Raw genomic sequence first — 20,334 nt, 5'->3', positions numbered from 1 at the left:
CATCCTCTTCCTTTCCCTCTACAAATTCACCGCCCCCCCCCCCAGCCCATCTGCCACCCCCCTCCCCCCACACAAAGTCCCGACGCCAAATTAACGATTATTTGATGCTTCAGAATACGCTACTGGCCATTAAAATTGCCACACCAAGAACAAATGCAGATGATAAACGGGTATTCATTGGATAGATACATTATACTAGAACTGACATGTGATTACGTTTTCATGCAATTTGGGTGCAGAGATTCTGAGAAATCAGTACCCAGAACAACCACCTCTGGCCGTAATATCGGCCTTGATACGCCTGGGCATTGAGTCAAACAGAGCTTGGATGGCGTGTACAGGTACAGCTGCCCATGCAGCTTCAACACGATACCACAGATCATCAAGAGTAGTGACTGGCGTATTGTGACGAGCCAGTTGCTCGACCACCATTGACCAGACGTATTCAATTGGTGAGACATCTGGAGAATGTGCTGGCTAGGGCAGCAGTCGAACATTTTCTGTATCCAGAAAGGCCTGTGCAGGACCTGCAACATGCGGTCGTGCATTATCCTGCTGAAATGTTGGGTTTCGCAGGAATCGAATGAAGGGTAGAGCCACGTGTCGTAACACATCTGAAATGTAACGTCCACTATTCAAAGTGCCGTCAGTGCGAGCAAGAGGGGACTTAGCCGTGTAACCAATGGCACCCTAAACCATCACGCCGGGTGGTACGCCAGTATGGCAATGACGAATACTCGATTCCAATGTGCGTTCACCGCGATGTCGCCAAACACGGATGCGACCATCATGATGCTGTGACACAACCTGGATTTATCCGAAAAAATTACGTTTTGCCTGAGCCATGGTCTCCGAGCTGATAGTCCATGCTGCTGCAAACGTCGTCGAACTGTTCGTGCAGATGGTTGTTGTCTTGCAAACGTCCCCATCTCTTGACTCAAGGATCGAGACGTGGGTGCACGATCCGTTACATCCATGCGGATAAGATGCCTGTCATCTCGACTCCTAGTGATACGTGGCCGTTGGGATCCAGTACGGCGTTCCGTATTACTCCCCTGAACCAAACCATTCCATATTCTGCTAACAGTCATTGGATCTCGACCAACGCGAGCGGCAATGTCGCGATACGATAAGCTTCAGTCGCGATAGGCTACAATCCGACCTTTATCAAAGTCGAAAACATGATGCTCCGCATTTCTCCTCCTTACACGAGGCATCACAACAACGTTTCGCCAGGCAACGCCGGTCAACTGCTGTTTGTGTATGAGATATCGGTCGGAGACTTTCCTCATGTCAGCACGTTGTAGGTGTCGCCAACGGCGCCAACCTTGTGTGAATGCTCTGAAAAGCTAATGATTTGCGTATCACAGCATCTTCTTCCTGTCGGTTAAATTTCGCGTCTGTAGCACGTCATCTTCGTGGTGTAGGAATTTTAATGGCGAGTAGTGTATTTCCTATGAACGGATAACTTCTTGCAGCCATAAATTTATTTTTACACGACTTCGATGAAGTATCTCCTCATTGCTCATGCGATCAACCCATCCAATCTTCAACATTCTTCTGTAGCACTAATATCAAAAGCTTCTTTTTGTCGTCCACGTCTCGTACGAGGTCAGGCTCCTCTTTCACAAAATACTTCGTAATACTTAAATTCGTATTCGGTGTTGAAATACCCCTTTTTTCAGAAACGCTTTTCTTGATAATATAAGTCTCCATTTTACATTATCTCTATTCCTGCCGTCATCAGCGATTTTACTGGCTACTGCTTTTAGCGTCTCATTTCCTAATCTCTTAGCATCGCCTGACTTCATTCAAATACATACTATTTATATTGTTTTAGTTTTGGTAATATGTGGTTTATAATCCCGTTTCAAAACACCATTTTGAGCGTTTATTGCATTAATGTGGTATTTACAGGTGATCACGCTGTAACAGCATGCGTTCTGAGAAATGATAAGTTCACAAAGGTACATGTATCACATTGGAACAACCGAAATAAAATGTTCAGACGTACTTACATCCCGTATTTTAATTTAAGAAACCTACCTGTTACCAACTGTTCATCTACAATTGTGAGCCATATGTTTGTGACTATTACAGCGCCATCTATCACAAAGCGAAAAAAGTGGTCCAACTAAAACATTCACATTTATTTACGTGCTACACGAATATATAATAAAAAATCAGGGTTCCTATTTTAAAAAAAGCAGTTGATATCCGTTTGGCCTATGGCAGCACCATCTAACGGGCCAACCATAGTGCCATCTGGTTTCCCCCTACAAGCTAGACAAGTTTCGTTCTTTGTAGTTTTTTCGTTTGATGCTTATTTCGTGAGATATTTGGAACGGTCACGATCAATGGATCACCTTGTAGACAGCCCTGCAGGATTCGTGGTGCCAGTTCCCTCCAGCACTACTTCATTACTTCATTACAGCACTACTGCATTATATTAGGCAGGTGTAACAGCTTTTTGACTCTGCCTCGCCTATCGCATCCGTTTCCCCTCCCTCACGCGGATCCTGTACGACCTTATTGCGTTCCCCACACCTCCTCCTTTTCCTCGAACGGATACGGATCCTCGACACCTCTCGTAAACTTGATCCCCCTCACCTGCTTGTCTCTCTCATCCTCTCCCACCCCCGTCTGCTGCCGCGACTGTATTCCCACGCCCCACCTGCTCTCCATCTCTCCATCTCTCCACTCTCCTTACCCTCTCCCAAGGTGGCTTCAACTAGCTTCCCCTCCCTGATGATGCCCTCATCCCCTCCATCTACCCTCCTATCAACTTTGATGCTCCTCCTCCTCTTCCACTTCCTGTGCTTTTTCCTTAGGGCACCCTCTCTCCCTCCTTCCCCCGGGCTTCCCCTACCCCCATCCCTTCTTTCCTCCCCCCATCTCCTCTACCACTGGCATCTCCACTCTCCCCTCTCCCTCGTACCCTACTTTTTTCTCCTTTTGTCAGGTCCCTGGACTCGCACAAGTCACGTGAACATTGGCGCGCCGGAGATCATCGCCATCGGTTTTGTGTGTGTGCCATCGTGTTTGTGCTTCAGTGTTTTTTGCCACCGTGGCGCAGTGGTTAGCATACTGGACTCGCATTTGGGAGGACGAAGGTTCAATCCCGCGTCCGGCCATCCTGATTTAGGTTTTCCGTGATTTCCCTAAATCTCTCCAGGCAAATGCCGGGATGGTTCCTTTGAAACGGCACGGCCGACTTCCTTCCCCGTCCTTCCCTAATCCGATGAGAGCGGTGACCTCGCTGTCTGGTCTCTTTCCCCAAACAATCCAATCCAATCCTTTTCGCCGCCCACGCTCCAACATTCAAGCGTGTCATGTCCAGTGCCGACAGTTTCTTCGTTTTCTTCGCGTGTGGACGGCTTCGTGTTTTTTCATTACTGTGTCTACTGTTTATTGTCCACCGTTATGTTATGTTACTTCTGTGTCTTCAGTGTTTTTCTCTCTTTGTACTGCCTGTGGCTGAAGAGCGGCGTAAAGTTGCCGCTGCGAGCCCATTTTGTGTAAGGTGTAAAATGTCAATAAAGAAAAAAAAACAGTTTCTTTGGTTCTTCAGTGTATATCTGTCCATAATACACTTCTGCAGAGTAACACATGCCAGGTTGTTTTCCTCCAGGTCTTAACGTGCTGTTTCAATATTTTAGAATAAGTCTTTTAAAGATATTGCCGAGGAGACAAGTAAAATGTTTTAAAAGTGTGTAATAAAGGGTTTCAGTTCACAGTGGTGTTCCATTGTCGTTTCCCGGAGTACTGCTGGGCCGCTGGGAACGCGCAGTGCTGAAGTCCTGGTCTTCGCGGCGCCGCCGACCAGCGCGAGCCGAGACCACATTTCAAGCTGTCAGGCGGCGCTTCCTGCTGGAGCCGCGGTCGGGCAGCGACGGTCGCGCTGGAGATGCGTGCGGTGCGAGCCGGCCGGCGCCGGCGCGCTGCTCTAATGGCCTGCGTCCCGCCCCCTTTGTATCCAGCCGCTGATTTATTAGGCCGGCAGCACGCCCTGCGCATGTCCTCCACTTGTTGCCAGGGTTCGTTTCTTGCTGCGCGCTCTCGCACGCACGTAATGATTCCGACAGTGGAACTTCCTCAGTCGTGGCGATAATCGTGCGTTCTCACAGCAATTAGCTGGCGATCCCTGCTCCCCTAGTCTCCTCACAGCCACCTGCGTGATCCGACTCGTGCACGTGAAAACACTGGGGGGCAATTGAGAGCTCGCTAGTTCTTACGCGTTACACAGGTTGTAAGTAGGCTGTTTAGGTTTTTATGTTGGTAACGCCACGTAGCGCTCTGTATGAAAATCTCTGGCTGTGCTGTGTGCAGTCTGTGGCTGGTTGGCATTGTTGCAATATTCGCTTTGTAGTGTTGCGCAGTTGGATGTGAACAGCACGTGGCGTTGTGCAGTTGGAGGTGAGCCGCCAGCAGTGGTGGATGTGGGGAGAGAGATGGCGGAGTTTTGAGAGCGGATGATATGGACGTGTGTCCAGGGTGTATACGGCCCGGGACATCCGGGAGATCCGGGAAAAACCTGGGAATTTTTTCATCCGGTACAAATGCCGGAAAAACCCGGGAATTTTTTAGAATTCCGGGATTTTTCATTGCTTTAGATTTCAGTTAAAGTTTTGTAGGTCTGACGTGTAAGATCTGATACGCTGACAAAGAACTTTAGTCCACTACTGCTGAATAATAATGCAGCAATGAAACATAAATCAGAGAATAACACCAAAATAAAATGCCACTGTTATCCTCTCCACGTCAATGTATCTGAGCAAGATGCACCAGCTTCTGGACGACTCTGCATATCGCACACTAAATAAGGACCCCACAGCAAAAATTCAGCGAAAAACTTTGGAGCTCCTCAAAAACAGCACGATCTCCGATGTGGTTGCTAAGAGACTGCGTACACAGGCGCCCGTACCTCCCAGGCTATACGGATTGCCCAAAATTCATAAGGATAATGTGCCACTGCGGCCTATTGTGAGTAATATCGGGGCACCAACGTATAATCTCGCGAAACATCTGGCAGCGCAACTGAGCCCTTTAGTAGGAAAGTGTGAGCATCATATCCGTAACTCACAGGACTTTATTCGTCGGCTCAAGAACTTACGACTCGCACCATCAGATTTACTCGTGAGTTTTGACGTAGTCTCACTTTTTACGCGAGTACCATTGCAGGAATCGTCGTTGCTCATTAGCGAGAAGCTGGATGGAGAACTTTTAGACTTATTCCAACATGTGCTCACCTCGACATACTTTTTATTTAATGGACAATACCTGTCACCCATTGTGGCTAACCTTTTCATGGAAGACTTCGAGGAGAGAGCGCTCCAGACGTCGGATTTGAAACCTACGTGTTTTTGGCGATATGTGGACGACACCTTTGTTATCTGGCCTCACGGCATTGCATCGCTGAATGTTTTTCTTGAGCATCTTAACTCGCTTCATCCCAACATCAAGTTCACGATGGAGATGGAGAAAAACGGCGAGCTTTCATTCCTGGACGTGTTGGTACGGAGAAAAGAAGATGGCACATTAGGTCACGCAGTGTACCGTATACCAACGCACACGGACTTACAGGCCACCAGCTGTCACTATCCTTCGCAATGAAGTGGCGTACTGAGGACGTTGGTCCACAGAGCACGAGCCATATCAGACTCAGACAGCTTATCCAATGAGCTACTCCATCTGCGTACCGTTTTCCAACAAAATGGATACTCCGAACGGGAGATTCGGCGTGCCCTACAACCAAAGCGAGTTACCCAACGTGAGGAAGTGGAAGAAGGCGAAGAACATAGGGGAATGGTCATCTTGCCATACATCGGCGGTGTCTCTTCAAAAATAGGAAGATTATTGAAGAGGCATAAAGTTAAATACGTTTTTCGTCCGCCGGCAAAACTCAGAGCTCTCTTGGGCTCATCTAAGGACAGCCTTGGCCTAAGAAGACCCGGTGTTTACGAGATTCCTTGTAGCTGCGGCATGTCGTACATCGGACAAACTTGTCGCACTATGGAAGAGAGATGCACTGAACACCGACGCTACATTCGTCTGGAGCAACCAGAAAAGTCTGCAGTGGCCGAGCATTGTCTCAGTACAGGCCATTCTATGAATTATCAACATACAAAAATCCTCGCATCGACGAGTTCGTACTGGGACAGTGTTATTAAGGAAGCAGTGGAAATACGTAGCTCGAAGCATCTTGTAAACAGAGACACGGGCTTTCAGCTTAGTACAGCTTGGGATCCAGCACTGGCCATATTGAAGTCGCTTAGAGCAGAGAGGAATACTATTGGTCATAAGACGGACGACGATTCGCCAGCAACATAAATATTATGTTGACAACGGGAGGATAATCAAGGCGCCTACGTGGACGCGCATTTTTGCTTGCGGCTTCCGACAGAGGTCGCTGGGACGGCCGATGGCAGCGCAGAGCAGCGGCGGCAGCCTCCGCGCGTGCGCCGAAGTCTTTGGTTCTTCATCCTTTAGGTGGCGTTACTGTCCTTCCAGCTATCAGTTGATATCGTCGCTATTGGCCATCGAATTTGGCGCCTCCACGCATGCGCACTTCCTGCCTAAAACTGGCATAAATAGGGGGCCCTGGTCCTGCCTTAGCAGTGGCACAAAAACCAAGAAACGATAACAAACACCATGTAAGAAGGCGAAGCGCCCTAGTAGCGCTAGAACTTCGTCCCCAGCAGAGGGTTCAGCCCTCAGTCATGTGCGTCTGCGTCTGCCTTAGGAGTGTGTTCGTCGCACCTGAAGAGGTCGGCCAGTTGCGCTGACGAAATGTTATGGAGTTTTCACTATGACATCCGACGTCTCGCCCGAGAACCATATATACACCAAAATAAAAGTTTAGTTGCATAGAAAATGGGTAATTTACACAATGCACAGACCAGTTTGCTGACACCGAAAAGTGTCAAAGGCTTTAGGTCGAAGATTATGCACTACGTCCGTAACAACTAACGTGCATTCGATGTGCGTGACGTCACAATTGTTTACATTTCTAACAGATCACCAGAAAATATTACGAATAGTGGCTTGAGATGCGTTACTTTCAAAGTAAATTTCCACGCAAGGTGATTTATGTTACGTGTGAGAATGTGCATTGAATTTCTTAAATCACGGGGCGTTATAAATCTCATTCAAAACGTAACACTATGAGGAGAAGCCATTTGAAAAATGTCGGGCTCAGAAGATAAGTCATTTATGCCACTACTTAAAATTTTACCGGCACATTTGTATTTCATATGACTTAACGTGTAACACACGCTAAAAAAAGACCGAGCTTCAAGTTAGTTTTCATATTTAATGTTGTTCTATCATAGATAAAAAATTATGCAATCCATGGCAAAAAGTGTAGTGACCTTCAAAAAAATGTGCTTAATATGTTACTGAGCAATGTCACAAGTCTCTTCATGCCAGAACTCTTCGACTTTTCTACGCAACTGATAATCATTATGCCAAATTAGAGCCTGTTAGTAGACCTATGGACTTCCTATCATTGTATTACTAATAACAGTGGATGCCAATAGACGATGCAATTCTCGTTCGTACATACACATCTACTTACGAATTAACCGGTGTAGAAACGCACTTTGCTGAGTTGAGCGAGCTCGGCCTACCTTCGTAACGTACGTGCCGCGGCCTGTCTTTCTCGTAGGCCTCGTGCTCTGAATAACTCCCGTCATTCGCTAGCGAGATCACGTGACATGAGATATGACTGGTTGACAAAAGTGCATCGCTCAACGCAATCTCTATTTTAGAGTTTCGGAAGCTACCGTGCTGTAATTTGTGGAATTTGTGTATATACTTTCGCAATACGAAAATAAACTCTGTGTATATTGTCTCGCACCAAACAACTTTCCAAACGCATTGTTTTTCCTGGATTTCGTTTCCTAAACTGCTGGGACGTCCTCCGCCGGTATAAGACCTTTACGATTCAAAGGACTGATAGGTTTTACAGCTCCGAGGGAAAGTATATTGTTACTTAACACGGATGTATTTTCACCCGCTTTATACGTAATTTCATCCGGGAGAAATTCTGTTTTTCACCGGGAAATCCGGGAAAAATCCGGGATTTTTTTTTCTTGTCCACGTAGACACCCTGTGTGTCCATCAGAGACAGTAAATTTGTAAGACTGGATGTCATGAACTGATATATATATTTATCAAAATCTTTCATTTTCTAACTATGCCTATCAGTAGTTAGTCCCTTCAGCAGTTAGAATCTTTTATTTAGCTGGCAGTAGTGGCGCTCACTGTATTTCAGTAGTTCGATTAACGAAGATTTTTGTGAGGTAAGTGATTCATGAAAGGTATAGGTTATTGTTAGTAAGGGTCATTTTTTGTTAGGGATTTTTGAAAGTCAGATTGCGTTGCGCTAAAAATATTGTGTATTAGTGATGACCAGAATAAGTAAAGAGACAAATGTCTGCGTACGTTCAGTTTTGCTCAGCTGTTTGAAAAGCAAATAACGTAAACGGTTTTCCAGCACAGTAATTCATAAATTTTTCTAAGGGGACGTTTCAAAGTCTTCACAAAACTGAGATGAGTCCCGTAGGATCAAATTGAGGAGCAAATCTCCAAGGTCATGGAACGTGTCAGTACATGAATTTACAGCTTAAAAGTAATAACAGACAAAAATAAATGTTCATGAACCTGAAAAAAGTCACTCCATAAGTTTAAGTAAACGCTATCAGCAATACAATAAGAATCAGCTTAATTTTTCAAGAAACTCCTCGACAGAATAAAAGGAGTGACCCATGAAGAAACTCTTTAGTTTCGATTTGAAAGGGCGTGGATTACTGCTAAGATTTTTGAATTCGAGTGGCAGCTTATTGAAAATGGATGTAGCAGTATACTGCACACCTTTTTGCACAACAGTTAAGGAAGTTCTATCCAAATGTAGGTTTGATTTCTGCCGAGTATTAACCAAGTGAGCCGCGCGGGATTAGCCGAGCTGTCTAAGGCGCTGCAGTCATGGACTGTGCGGCTGGTCCCGGAGGAGGTTCGAGTCCTCCCTCGGGCATGAGTAGGATAATTTAGGTTAAGTAGTGTGTAAGCTTAGGGACATATGACCTTAGCAGTTAAGTCCCATAAACTTTCACACACAGTTGAACATTTTGATTAACCGAGTGAAAGCTGCTTGTTCTTGGGAATAAACTAATATTGGTGATAAGGAACGACAGTAAGGAATATACATACTGAGAGGCCAATGTCAAAATACCCAGACTCGTGAACAGCTGTCGACAAGAGGTTCGTGAACTCACACCACTTATTGCCAGAACCGCCCGTTTCTGAGCCAAAAATATCCTTGTAGAATGGGAAGAGTTACCCCAAAATATAATACCATATGACATAAGCGAATGAAAATAAGCAAAGTAGACTAATTTTCCTGCCGAAGTATCACTCACTTCTGATACCGTTCGAATAGTAAAAATGGCAGTACTAAGTCTTCGAACAAGATCCTGAACGTGGGCTTTCCACGACAGCTTACTATCTATCTGAACGCCTAGAAATTTGAACTGTTCAGTTTCACTAATCAGGTGCCCGTTCTGTGAAATTAAAACGTCAGGTTTTGTTGCATTGTGTGTTAGAAACTACAAAAACTGAGTCTTACTGAGATTTAACGTTAGTTTATTTTCTACAAGCCATGAACTGAGGTCATCTACTACACTATTTGAAACCGAGCCAATGTTGCACACAACATCCTTTACTACCAAGCTAGTGTCATCAGCAAACAGAAATATCTTAGAGTTACCGGTAATACTAGAGAGCATATCATCTATATAAATAAATGTTAAATACTCCTTCACCAAAATTCTTCAGGGAATTCTATCTCCTTACAACATATGCGGCGATCAAACAGTTTTCGTTCGAAGGCCGTTCAATCCAGAGTCGGTATTCCAATCAAGCTAAATCGACGTCAACATTGAGGCAATTATTGCACCGAAGCATGAGACTGGAGATATCTCTGTCCTGTTACATGAAGTCAGTAGCTGCCCTCTGCACATCATGGTCCGGAAGGAATCGTCGACCCTCCAAGGCCTTTTTTAAGGGATCAAAACCGTGATAATCGTATGGGGAGAGATCAGGGCTATAGCGCGGATGCTCGCGTGTCTCCCATTCCCGGCGGCGTAACTCCTGGTTACGACAGCTGCGAGATGTGGGCGTGCGACAGGCCTCTTGTGTCGAATCGCGACCTGTAAAGAACTTGGCGCGTCATGCCGCAAAAGTGGTTTTCAGTAGACGTTCTGTCCTATACACATTCTTTGTTCTGCGATGGATATCTACCGATGTAACACAAGAAAAGAATAACGGCACTTGGGTGGAGTGTAGACGAATGTGGCAATGACGTCACCATAGTTCACGTTTCTGAATTTATCAGACGCAAACAGCGGAAGAGCGCGAAGTTTAAAGGTTGTTCATTCATAAGGTCATAATCGCCTTCTATCAGAATATTGCCTATATTCTGCAGCGGGATCAATGGCTGGGGTTGGCAACTTGCCAGTGCGCTTTGCCATCCATAACATACGAGTTCAAGTTGTTGATGTTTTCTTGTAAGATACTCAAGGTATTTCGTCAGTCCGTCTCGGGTAGATGCGCTTGCACTTTGGTGAGTACTCTTAGGCACTAAGTGTCTACCGGCACTATACTACGCACCTCATTGTTTCAGGATGTTTAACATGAGCTGAGAGAAGTGTCTTAGCAGAATTCTCGACTTGCTCTCATCTTTGCCGCCAAATTCGCCTGATCTGAACCCAAAGGAACATACCTGGGACGTTATACAGCGCCAGCTCTGGGCTTACAAACCACCGGCCCGTGATTTAAGGGAACTGCGGGACGTGTGCGCAAACATAAGGTGCTCCATACTTCCAGAAACCCAGCAACGAGCTACCATGCAGGATCGCCACTGTATTGCGTACCTAATGTGGCCCCAACACGCTGTTAAGTAATTAATCACGATCAAAGTACTTTTAAAACTCAAATATCTTTGATGCGCATTTGATAAGCGTCACGAGAGGTAGACCATACAACTACTAAATGGTGTATGATCGAGCCAGTCATTAAGCAGTTACTTTAAGATACACGTACATTACGCAATTGTTAGGGAATTGTTCCTGCAACTCATGACACAGTAACGAGAAAACGAGAGATGAGTTTGCAATGAGTTGAGAGGCATACAATGAGACGAAGCTGCGAAGTATCACGGTTGGATAACTTAGCATGCTGGAGGAGGAAAGGTGGCCTCTAAAAAGGTAGATTTGGATCCCTTCTGAAAGACAAATATGGGAAAGACTGAGAAGAACAAGGGAGGAAGAGTGCAGAAAGGCAAGAGGTTGCACCCAGTCGAGGCAGTATTATATACATAACAGTCGGTGAGTAAATGGCCTAACTATTTAACTGTGTGCACTGAGGTGAAACCTTCAGAAACTTGTTTCCAAATGCGGAGAGTCTTACAGCTGATTATCGGTAAATAACATTTTCAAACTACTGTAAACATAAGCGAATATAACGTAAAACGCGTAAAAAGGCAGTAATATCCCATATCGGTCGACTTAGTGATTGCCGCTATTCACTGTGATCAGTCACAACATTAAAGTATCTCGAAGTCGTGATGAAGCCTGATACCATAGTGTATTAGAAGAATAGTAAAGACGTGCAACGTCTGTTAGAGGTCTTTCAGAAACCAGTAGCGACCATTTCTTGGGTATAGAGACTCATAGCAAGTTACTTTAACGAAAAAGGATTAATGGTTTCAAATAAGAGCGGCATGATTCGTTTCTAGTTTACTTAGCGTAGGAGTCGCAGATGTGCTCAAAAGACTGCAGAGAGACGGTGAAAGAGGACGTTATGCATCTCTAAAATACTTAGAATATTCTGAGAGCCCACATCCTACACAGTCAAGAAACAAACTACACTACTGGAAATTAAAATTTCTACACCACGAAGATGACGTGCTACGGACGCGAAATATAACCGACAGGAAGAAGATGCTGCGATATGCAAATGATTAGCTTTTCAGAGCATTCACACACGGTTGGCACCGGTGGCGACACCTACAACGTGCTGACATGAGGAAAGTTTCCAACCATTTTCTCATACGCAAACAGCAGTTGACTGGCGTTGCCTGGTGAAACGTTGTTGTGATGCCTCGTGTAAGAAGGAGAAATGCGTACCATCACGATTCCAACTTTGATAAAGGTCGGATTGTAGAATATGGAATCGGTGGGTTCAGGAGGGTAATACCGTGCTGGGTCCCAGCGGCCTCGTATCACTAGCAGTCGAGATGACAGGCATCTTATCCGCATGGCTGTAACGGATCGTGCAGCCACGTCTCGATCCCTGAGTCAACAGATGGGGGGGTTTGCAAGACAACAACCATCTGCACGAACATACTGACGACGTTTGCAGCAGCATGGACTATCAGCTCGGAGACCATGGCTGCCCTTACCCTTGACGCTGCATCACGGACAGGAGCTCCTGCGATGGTGTACTCAACGGCGAATTTATTTCGGATGAATCCAGGTTCTGTTTACAGCATCATGATGGTCGCATCCGTGTTTGGCGAAATTGCTGTGAACCCACATTGGAAGCGTGTATTCGTCATCGCCATACTGGCGTATCACCCGGCGTGATGGTATGGGGTGCCATTGGTTACAAGTCTCGGTCACCTCTTGTTCCCATTGACGCACTTTGAACAGTGGACGTTACACTTCAGATGTGTTACGACCCGTGGCTCTACCCTTCACTAGATCCCTGCGAAATCCTACATTTCAGCAGGATAATGCACGACTGCATGTTGCAGGTCCTGTACGGGCCTTTCTGGATACAGAAAATGTTCGACTGCTGTCCTGGCCAGCACATTCTCCAGATGTCTCACCAATTGAAAACGTCTGGTCAGTGGTGGCCGAGCAACTGGCTCGTCATAATACGCCAGTCACTACCCTTGACGAACTGTGGTATTGTGTTGAAGCTGCATGGGCAGCTGTACCTGAACACGCCTTCCAAGCTCTGTTTTACTCAATGCCCAGGCGTATCAAGGCCGTTATTACGGCCAGAGGTGGTTGTTCTGGGTATTGATTTCTCAGGATCTCTGCACCCAAATTGCGTGAAAATGTAATCACATGTCAGTTCTAGTATAATATATTTGCCCAATGAATACCCGTTTATCATCTGCATTTCTTCTTGGTGTAGCAGTTTTAATGCCCAGTCATGACGCTAGAATCAGGGAAATTCGGACTCTTGCAAAGGGGGACGACATTCTTCACTCTCGCGCACAAAATGTGCACCAAATGGGAAAGAGGTAAATGACATTGGCATACTTGGTTGCTCTTCGCCACACGCATTGCGGCCACCTGCAGAGTTCACATGTGTGTGTGTGCGTGTGTGTGCGTGTGTGTGTGTGTGTGTGTGTGTGTGTGTGTGTGGATAGGAGGGGCGAAGTAGAAAAATACGTCGATGAAAGAGCACAGAAAGGTTTAGGCGTTGCTAGCTTCGAAACTACTTCGAGCGCTGAGAGCTGTGTTTTATATGGCGCGGCGGCTGTGTCTTGACGTATGCTCCGAGACCGCTCGACGGAAACAAGAGGCGGGTGGGGCGCCGGCTAGCTAACCCTCGTGACATTCCTGGGGTTTTGCGGTCGCCGCTGCGTGTGCGTCTGCGCCGTGGGCGCAGACACCTGCTGCGGACGCATCCCGGCGTGTTTATGGTGGCCAAATCCCAGCCACCGGCTGGGCTTTCACCCACTGCTCCACTTTCGCCGGCCGCTAATTCCGCCACTACTCGAAACTCTTCCCCGCACGATTCGCGACCGCACTCGTCGCTTGTAGTAATAACAATCATCACGACAGCAATAACAACAGCTTTTATCCCTGTGGAATCCGATTTCCAATTAGCAGATAACGAGAACGTGACGCTGTAGAAAACACTGTTTTGGTGCACTTAAGTTAAGCGGTAAAAGAGGTTGTTCTATAAATAGCCACTCTACTTCACATTAGACAGTATTTCGTCTGATAAAGCCACGCTTCCATCGTTATTTAAGCTGACTGATCGGGGAAGATACTAGGGAAAGGCTTCTTCGTAAGAAGAAAAGTGTGGAACACAGAGAAAACAAGTCAATTAATATCACAATTAAAGACACATACTGTGAGGAACATTATAGATAAAATGCAATGGACATACTAGTAATTCGTTTTATTTGAATGAATTTAATACAGTTGATACAGTTGAATAAAACACTGTTTGGTACTAGATCATATCATTCTGTAAATACAGATAGGATCGATAAAACAGACACGGACTTCCTGGGATTGTAATAACCAAAATAATTTTATGCATGTCCGAGGGAACAGGCACTGCAGCGACTAGCCGGCCGGAGTGGCCGAGCGGTTCTAGGCGCTACAGTCTGGAACCGCGCGACCGCTACGGTCGCAGGTTCGAATCCTGCCTCGGGCATGGATGTGTGTGACGTCCTTAGGTTAGTTAGGTTTAAGTAGTTCTAAGTTCTAGGGGACTGATGACCTCAGCAGTTAAGTCCCATAGTGCTCAGAGCCATTTTTTTGCAGCGACTACAGCCGTTATGAAATACATTAACTTTATTCGCAGTTTGGAATATGGACAGCGATCAGCTTGTGATTTCCTGTCAGACGGGTCACAGTTCGTAGTAATTGACGGAAAGTCATCGAGTAAAGCAGAAGTGATTTCTGGCGTTCCCCAAGGTAGCGTTATAGGCCCTTTGCTCTTCCTTATCTATATAAACGTTTTGGGAGACAATCTGAGTAGCCGTTTTCTGTTGTTTGCAGAAGACGCAGTCGTTTATCGACTAATAAAGTCATCAGAAGATCAAAACAAATTGCAAAACGATTTAGAAATGATATCTGAATGGTGCGAAAACTGGTAGTTGACCCTAAATAACGAAAAGTGTGAGGTCATCCATTTGAGTGCTAAAAGGTACTCGTTAAACTTCGGTTACGCGATAAATCAGTGTAATCTAAAAGCCGTAAATTCAATTAAATCCTAGGTATTACAAATACGAACAAATTAAATTGGAAGGAGCACATAGATAATTTTGTGGGAAGGCCAACCAAAGACTGCGTTTTACTGGCAGGACACTTAGAAAATGTAACCGACCTACTGAGGAGACTGCCTACACTACGCTTGTTCGTCCTCTTTTAGAATACTGCTGTGCGGTGTGGGATCCTTACCAGATAGGACTGACGGAGTAAATCGAAGATGTTCAAAGAAAGGCAGCAAGTTTTGTATTATCGCGAAATAGGGGAGAGAGTGTCACAGAAATTATAGAGGATTTGGGCTGGACATCATTAAAAGAAAGGCGTTTTCGTTGCGACGGAATCTTCTCACGAAATTCCAATCACCAACTTTGTCCTCCGAATGCGAAAATATTTTGGTGACACCGACCTGCATAGGGAGGAAAGATCACCACGATAAAATAAGGGAAATCAGAGCTCGTACGGAAGGATATAGGTCTTTATTCTTTCCGCGCGCTATACGAGATTGGAATAATAGAGAACTGTGAAGGTGGTTCGATGAACCTTCTGCCAGGCACTTAAATGTGATTTGCAGAGTGTCCATGTTGATGTAGATGTAGATATAATGGAATGACGACAGTGAAAATTTTCGCTGGACGGTGATTCGAACCCTTATTTCGCGCTTATCTCTAGCGGTCACCTTACCATTTGGCTATGCGTGCACCACTAACAACCAGACCCATCTTCCACCTGTCATCAACCATGTGTCGACAACCTGTACTCGTACATCTAGTATGTATATTCCCCTAAGGCAAGATATTTCACTTGAAAGTCGCTTGCCGGGTGTCGGTGGACAAATGCGATATTGCAATGCCTCTGTTATTCAGAAATACGATGCGAAATCCCTTCGGATATGCATGCATTCGCAACTGCAATTATATTTAATGTATTTCATAACGGCTTTAGTCGCTGGAGTGCATGTCCGAGGGAACATTGCACATTACTTCTGAAAAAAAAAACAGGCACTGTAATATCATATTTATCCGCAGACACTAGACAAGCGACTTTCAAGTAAAATGTCTGGCTTGTACGGGAATATACATATTGGAAGTACGTGTACAGGGCAACGGCTTTGCCGCAGTGGATACACCGGTTCCCGTCAGATCACCAAAGTTAAGCACTGTCGGGTGTGGCCGGCACTTGGGTGAGTGACCATCCGGGCCGCCATGTGCTGTTGCCATTTTTTGGGGGTGCACTGAGCCTCGTGATGCCAATTGAGGAGCTACTCGACCGAATAGTAGCGGCTCCGGTCACAGAAAACCATCATAACGACCGGGAGAGCAATGTGCTGACGACACGCCCCTCCTATCCGCATCCTCAGCTGAGGATGACACGGCGGTCGGCTTGTCCCGATAAGCCACTTGTGGCCTGAAGATGGAGTGATGTACGAGGACAGGTTGCTGACACGTGGCTGATGACATAGGGAAGTTTTGGTCCGGTCGTAAGCCGTGCACGGAATGTCTAATATTAAGGCGGTTGAATGGGAAATCCGGGTTCGAATCACAGTCAGGAACAAATTTCTATTGTCATTCCATTATACTGCTGATAATTGTCCATATTCGCAACTGCGAATACATTTAACGCATTTTATCAGCCAGTGCCTGAGGAAACCCTTACGTTTACAACATGTCTAGGGATAGGTTCTCCGTCACGTCTGCTTTATCGGTGATGATATCCGCCAATGAAGGTTTTATGTTCTTGGGATTCCATGGCCGAAGCCAGTTTCCGTAAAGTTATTTCTGATTATAGCCTGCGTAGTAATGTGAAGTTATCTTTCCATAAGTACTGCAAATGGTCTTAATCTGGGTAGTAATAGTACTGTCAGAATACGTTTGTAGGGAATGTAGGAGTTTGAGGAATCAAGACATTATATTATAGTTAATGTTGCTTTGCCCCAGTAATATTACATACGACGCTGAGTATGGTCGAAACGTTGCTTTATCAGTGTACTTTACGACAGGTTATACAGCATGCAAGAATTTTTATGGAATCTCTGGTTCTTTAGGTTACGATACAATAAACAACTTATGTTTTACGAACTATGAGCAGAACGCGAAGTTCGACAAAGAGTAATAAAATTTAATTTCAGCATTGTAGGGATGGTTGTAAAGTTCCGTCAACATTGGTATCATTCACAAAGTTGATAAATTTTATGATAAATACCAGTTATTGAACGGATTGTCACATAATTTGGGTACCAGGATTCGGTCATGTAAAGCATAAAAAAGTCCTGTCACGCCGAAGTCCTCTAACGGAAAGAATGTACTAGTACTGGAATAAAGGAAAGTACTACCAATTAAGTCCACGTTTAGTTACAAGTCATAGGTGAAGGTATTTACGGATACGTACCGGGGCACTTATATTCGCGTTGGTTCAGTCGAACAAAAGTTTACAAGTGTATAATCCCTGCGCGCTGAAGAACATTATACAGCTCAACAGCGCGATGGGCGAAGTGAGTATTTACTAAGGCTGTTACGGTTTTCCTCAAAAGAGATGCTCTTTGTTTTGGAAGGAGTACGCATACAAGTGGTTCTACTTACCCCTCTGGTTAAAGGGCCAGGGTTAGTATTCAGTGCGTGGTGCGTTTTCACCGACATAGAAGGAGGAACGGGGATAGATGATGCTTATCTGCGTAACTCAGTTTCTCTTGAAATTGGTTTTACTAATTTTGCTGCATCGTTCGGTTCCGCTATCCGCGAGAAACAGGCTCAGAGATTCTCATCTCCGCCGTAGCAAGTTTCTCCAGAAATTGGCTTTACAAGTTTGGCTTCGTCGTCACGTGCGTAGAACCACAGTTGCTCGTAATGTACTTGGTGTTATCTGCTCTAAGCTTTGCCCCGTGATTTATGAGGCTTGCGCGCTTAATAAAGCAGTCATGCTGCGTGTTGCGCATTTGTCAGTCAAGCAGTAACCTGTAAATGGGGAGACTTTCACACGTAAATCTATTTTTCGTTAGACTACCACAGAGCGGTTTGTGAATTACGTCATCCTCTCTGTACTACAATATCAACACTTAATTTCCCAACTACCATCGTATCAGAATTTGTTTAGAAGGGCTACCGATTATGGTGGATCCACCCCTCAGATATATCAAAGTGAGAGAAAAAAACTTAAGAAAACACTTATATTATATATTATGTAATAAATATTTTCAGTGAATTGAAAGAGTGTTGCTGATTTTTGACCATGAAAAGATTATTTCAGTCTTCTGTGTATGTGGACACGTCGTAATGTTAAATAATGGAACATTGTGGGCACTGCGCAGTGATCAGTAACCATTGGCTCGGTTACTAGCCCAAAAGAATTTTGTGGAAGTTTTCATCGTCCACGGAAGCATCTGCACGCACTGAAACGCTGTTTGCACGTTCTATTTCTAAAGCAAAATTCCATTAATGAGTAACAAGATAACGATGTCATCTTCTTAAAGATCTTCAGAAATTTTTGTTTCCTCAAACTTCAACTCCTAGGCACAACACTCCCTATAACAATTTACAATGTTTCTTGACACACAGCTTCAACGGTCCCACAGGTTACTTATTTTAAGGCTGAAGGAGACGAAAAATTCCGTATAAACCTCAACTAATCTGACGTGTAATTGATTGTTTAACATGGCATTTCTTATGTAACGTATAATTTTTTGTTAACCGTATTTGGGATCTTCATTCAGCTAAATTGCCGAATAACTTGCGATAAACACTGTGTTTATTGCCGGCCGGAGTGGCCGAGCGGTTAAAGGCGCTACAGTCTGGAACCGCACGACCGCTACGGTCGCAGGTTCGAATCCTGCCTCGGGCATGGATGCGTGTGATGTCCTTAGGTTAGTTAGGTTTAAGTAGTTCTACGTTCTAGGGGACTTATGACCACAGCAGTTGAGTCCCATAGTGCTCAGAGCCATTTGAACCATTTGAACTGTGTTTATTTGTATATTACAAGCTTTCAACGGTACGTGATAAATTTATGAGAAAACTTACTTTATAGCTTAATTTTTATTTACTTGAGTCCTCAGCCCAGCAGTATTTTAGAAATTATGTGTTTCGCCTGGACTGTAATTTTTACAGCATTTTCAACTCTTACGTGATTTTCAAGAAACAGCTGTAATATCAACTGTTAATGCTAAAAATCAATTTAGTTCAAGGAATTTATTTTTTCTTTTAATGGTTTGGTGAAAGAATTTGCTTTAATGTAGTGGTCTAAAGCTTAAGAACAGAACGTATAACTGAAATGAATTTCGGCAATTGTTGTGTGTTTCACAGTTGTTATTGAGAACGGCATGAAAGACGAAAATGTAGTCGTAAATAAACAAGCTTAACAGGTGTACTGGCAGATAACATTTTATAAAGAACGCAATTACAATCAATATGATTCTCCCTCACTATTTCTTTCTTTTTTTTGCGTATGTCTGTTGGTACTGGAATCTGCAACAACAAAGGGCATACGCAACGACATGTGACCTATAAAATATTGTGAGGAGTCAAATCGTATTCACGTTTTAATTCAATTTGTCAGCTTTACCTAAGTATGTTTCATTGTCTGGCTGTCACAGGCTACTGAACTGTAGTGGGAGTTGCATTCGGTTATCTTTGCTTTGGATGGCGGCCAGAAACGAATAGGTTACACTGTTTTGTGTTTATGATTCTGTGACTGGCCTCTGACACATAACCAGCAACTGGTGACAGTCATAAATGGTCTTCAGCACGTGCCATTTTATCACCGTGCAAGTGGTAATCTCCTTGAAGATCGTTGTAAAAGTTTCGGAAAAATCTCTGAACATAACTAGCAATTTCCGATACACGACCCAAAAGCTCGTGTTTGTTCTGCCAATTAAGGCTTTACTCTTATTTTCTAATTGTGTATTCTTAAAAGTCTTGTAGCTGGCACTCAGCAACAGATCGGAGATGTTATGCGTATGATGCTTCGGTAATTCTGTTAATAACACTTTGATTGGTTTTGGCTGGAGCTGTACAACATGATGGTAGAATTAGAACGCCTTGAAGATTGTTTTGATAGTTAAAAACTGCTTATGAACGAAATAATTTCCACCATTTTATCATGTAATTTCCAATTATGAATACCGACAAAAATGCAGTGCAACAGTTATTTATTTTATTTGATACTTATATTTAATTATTTTTTTTAAGAATATATACTGTGTGTGCTCAAGAGACAAACAATGAGGAGGAGTGGGGTTCAATCACCGTCAGGTCATCGCGATTTAACGTCTGAGGTGCCCTTAAGTCGATCCCATCAAATATTCAAATTTTCCACCAAATGAGGCTAC

At 44.5% G+C, this 20,334-nt stretch overlaps 1 protein-coding gene and 1 pseudogene across 2 annotated transcripts in view; one reads left to right on the top strand and one right to left on the bottom strand.

Moving 5' to 3' along the window:
• LOC124618105 (ras-related and estrogen-regulated growth inhibitor-like) overlaps positions 1-20,334 on the bottom strand; it is a 572,768-nt gene that overhangs the window by 378,070 nt on the left and 174,364 nt on the right. The window lies entirely within an intron of this gene.
• LOC124555376 lies at positions 16,119-16,236 on the top strand (annotated as a pseudogene).

This window comes from Schistocerca americana, chromosome 1 (assembly GCF_021461395.2).
Source record: "Schistocerca americana isolate TAMUIC-IGC-003095 chromosome 1, iqSchAmer2.1, whole genome shotgun sequence".
In the NCBI taxonomy this organism is placed as follows: domain Eukaryota; kingdom Metazoa; phylum Arthropoda; class Insecta; order Orthoptera; family Acrididae; genus Schistocerca; species Schistocerca americana.
Note: the sequence above shows the minus strand (reverse complement) of the source record. Positions and strands in the feature narration are given on the sequence as shown.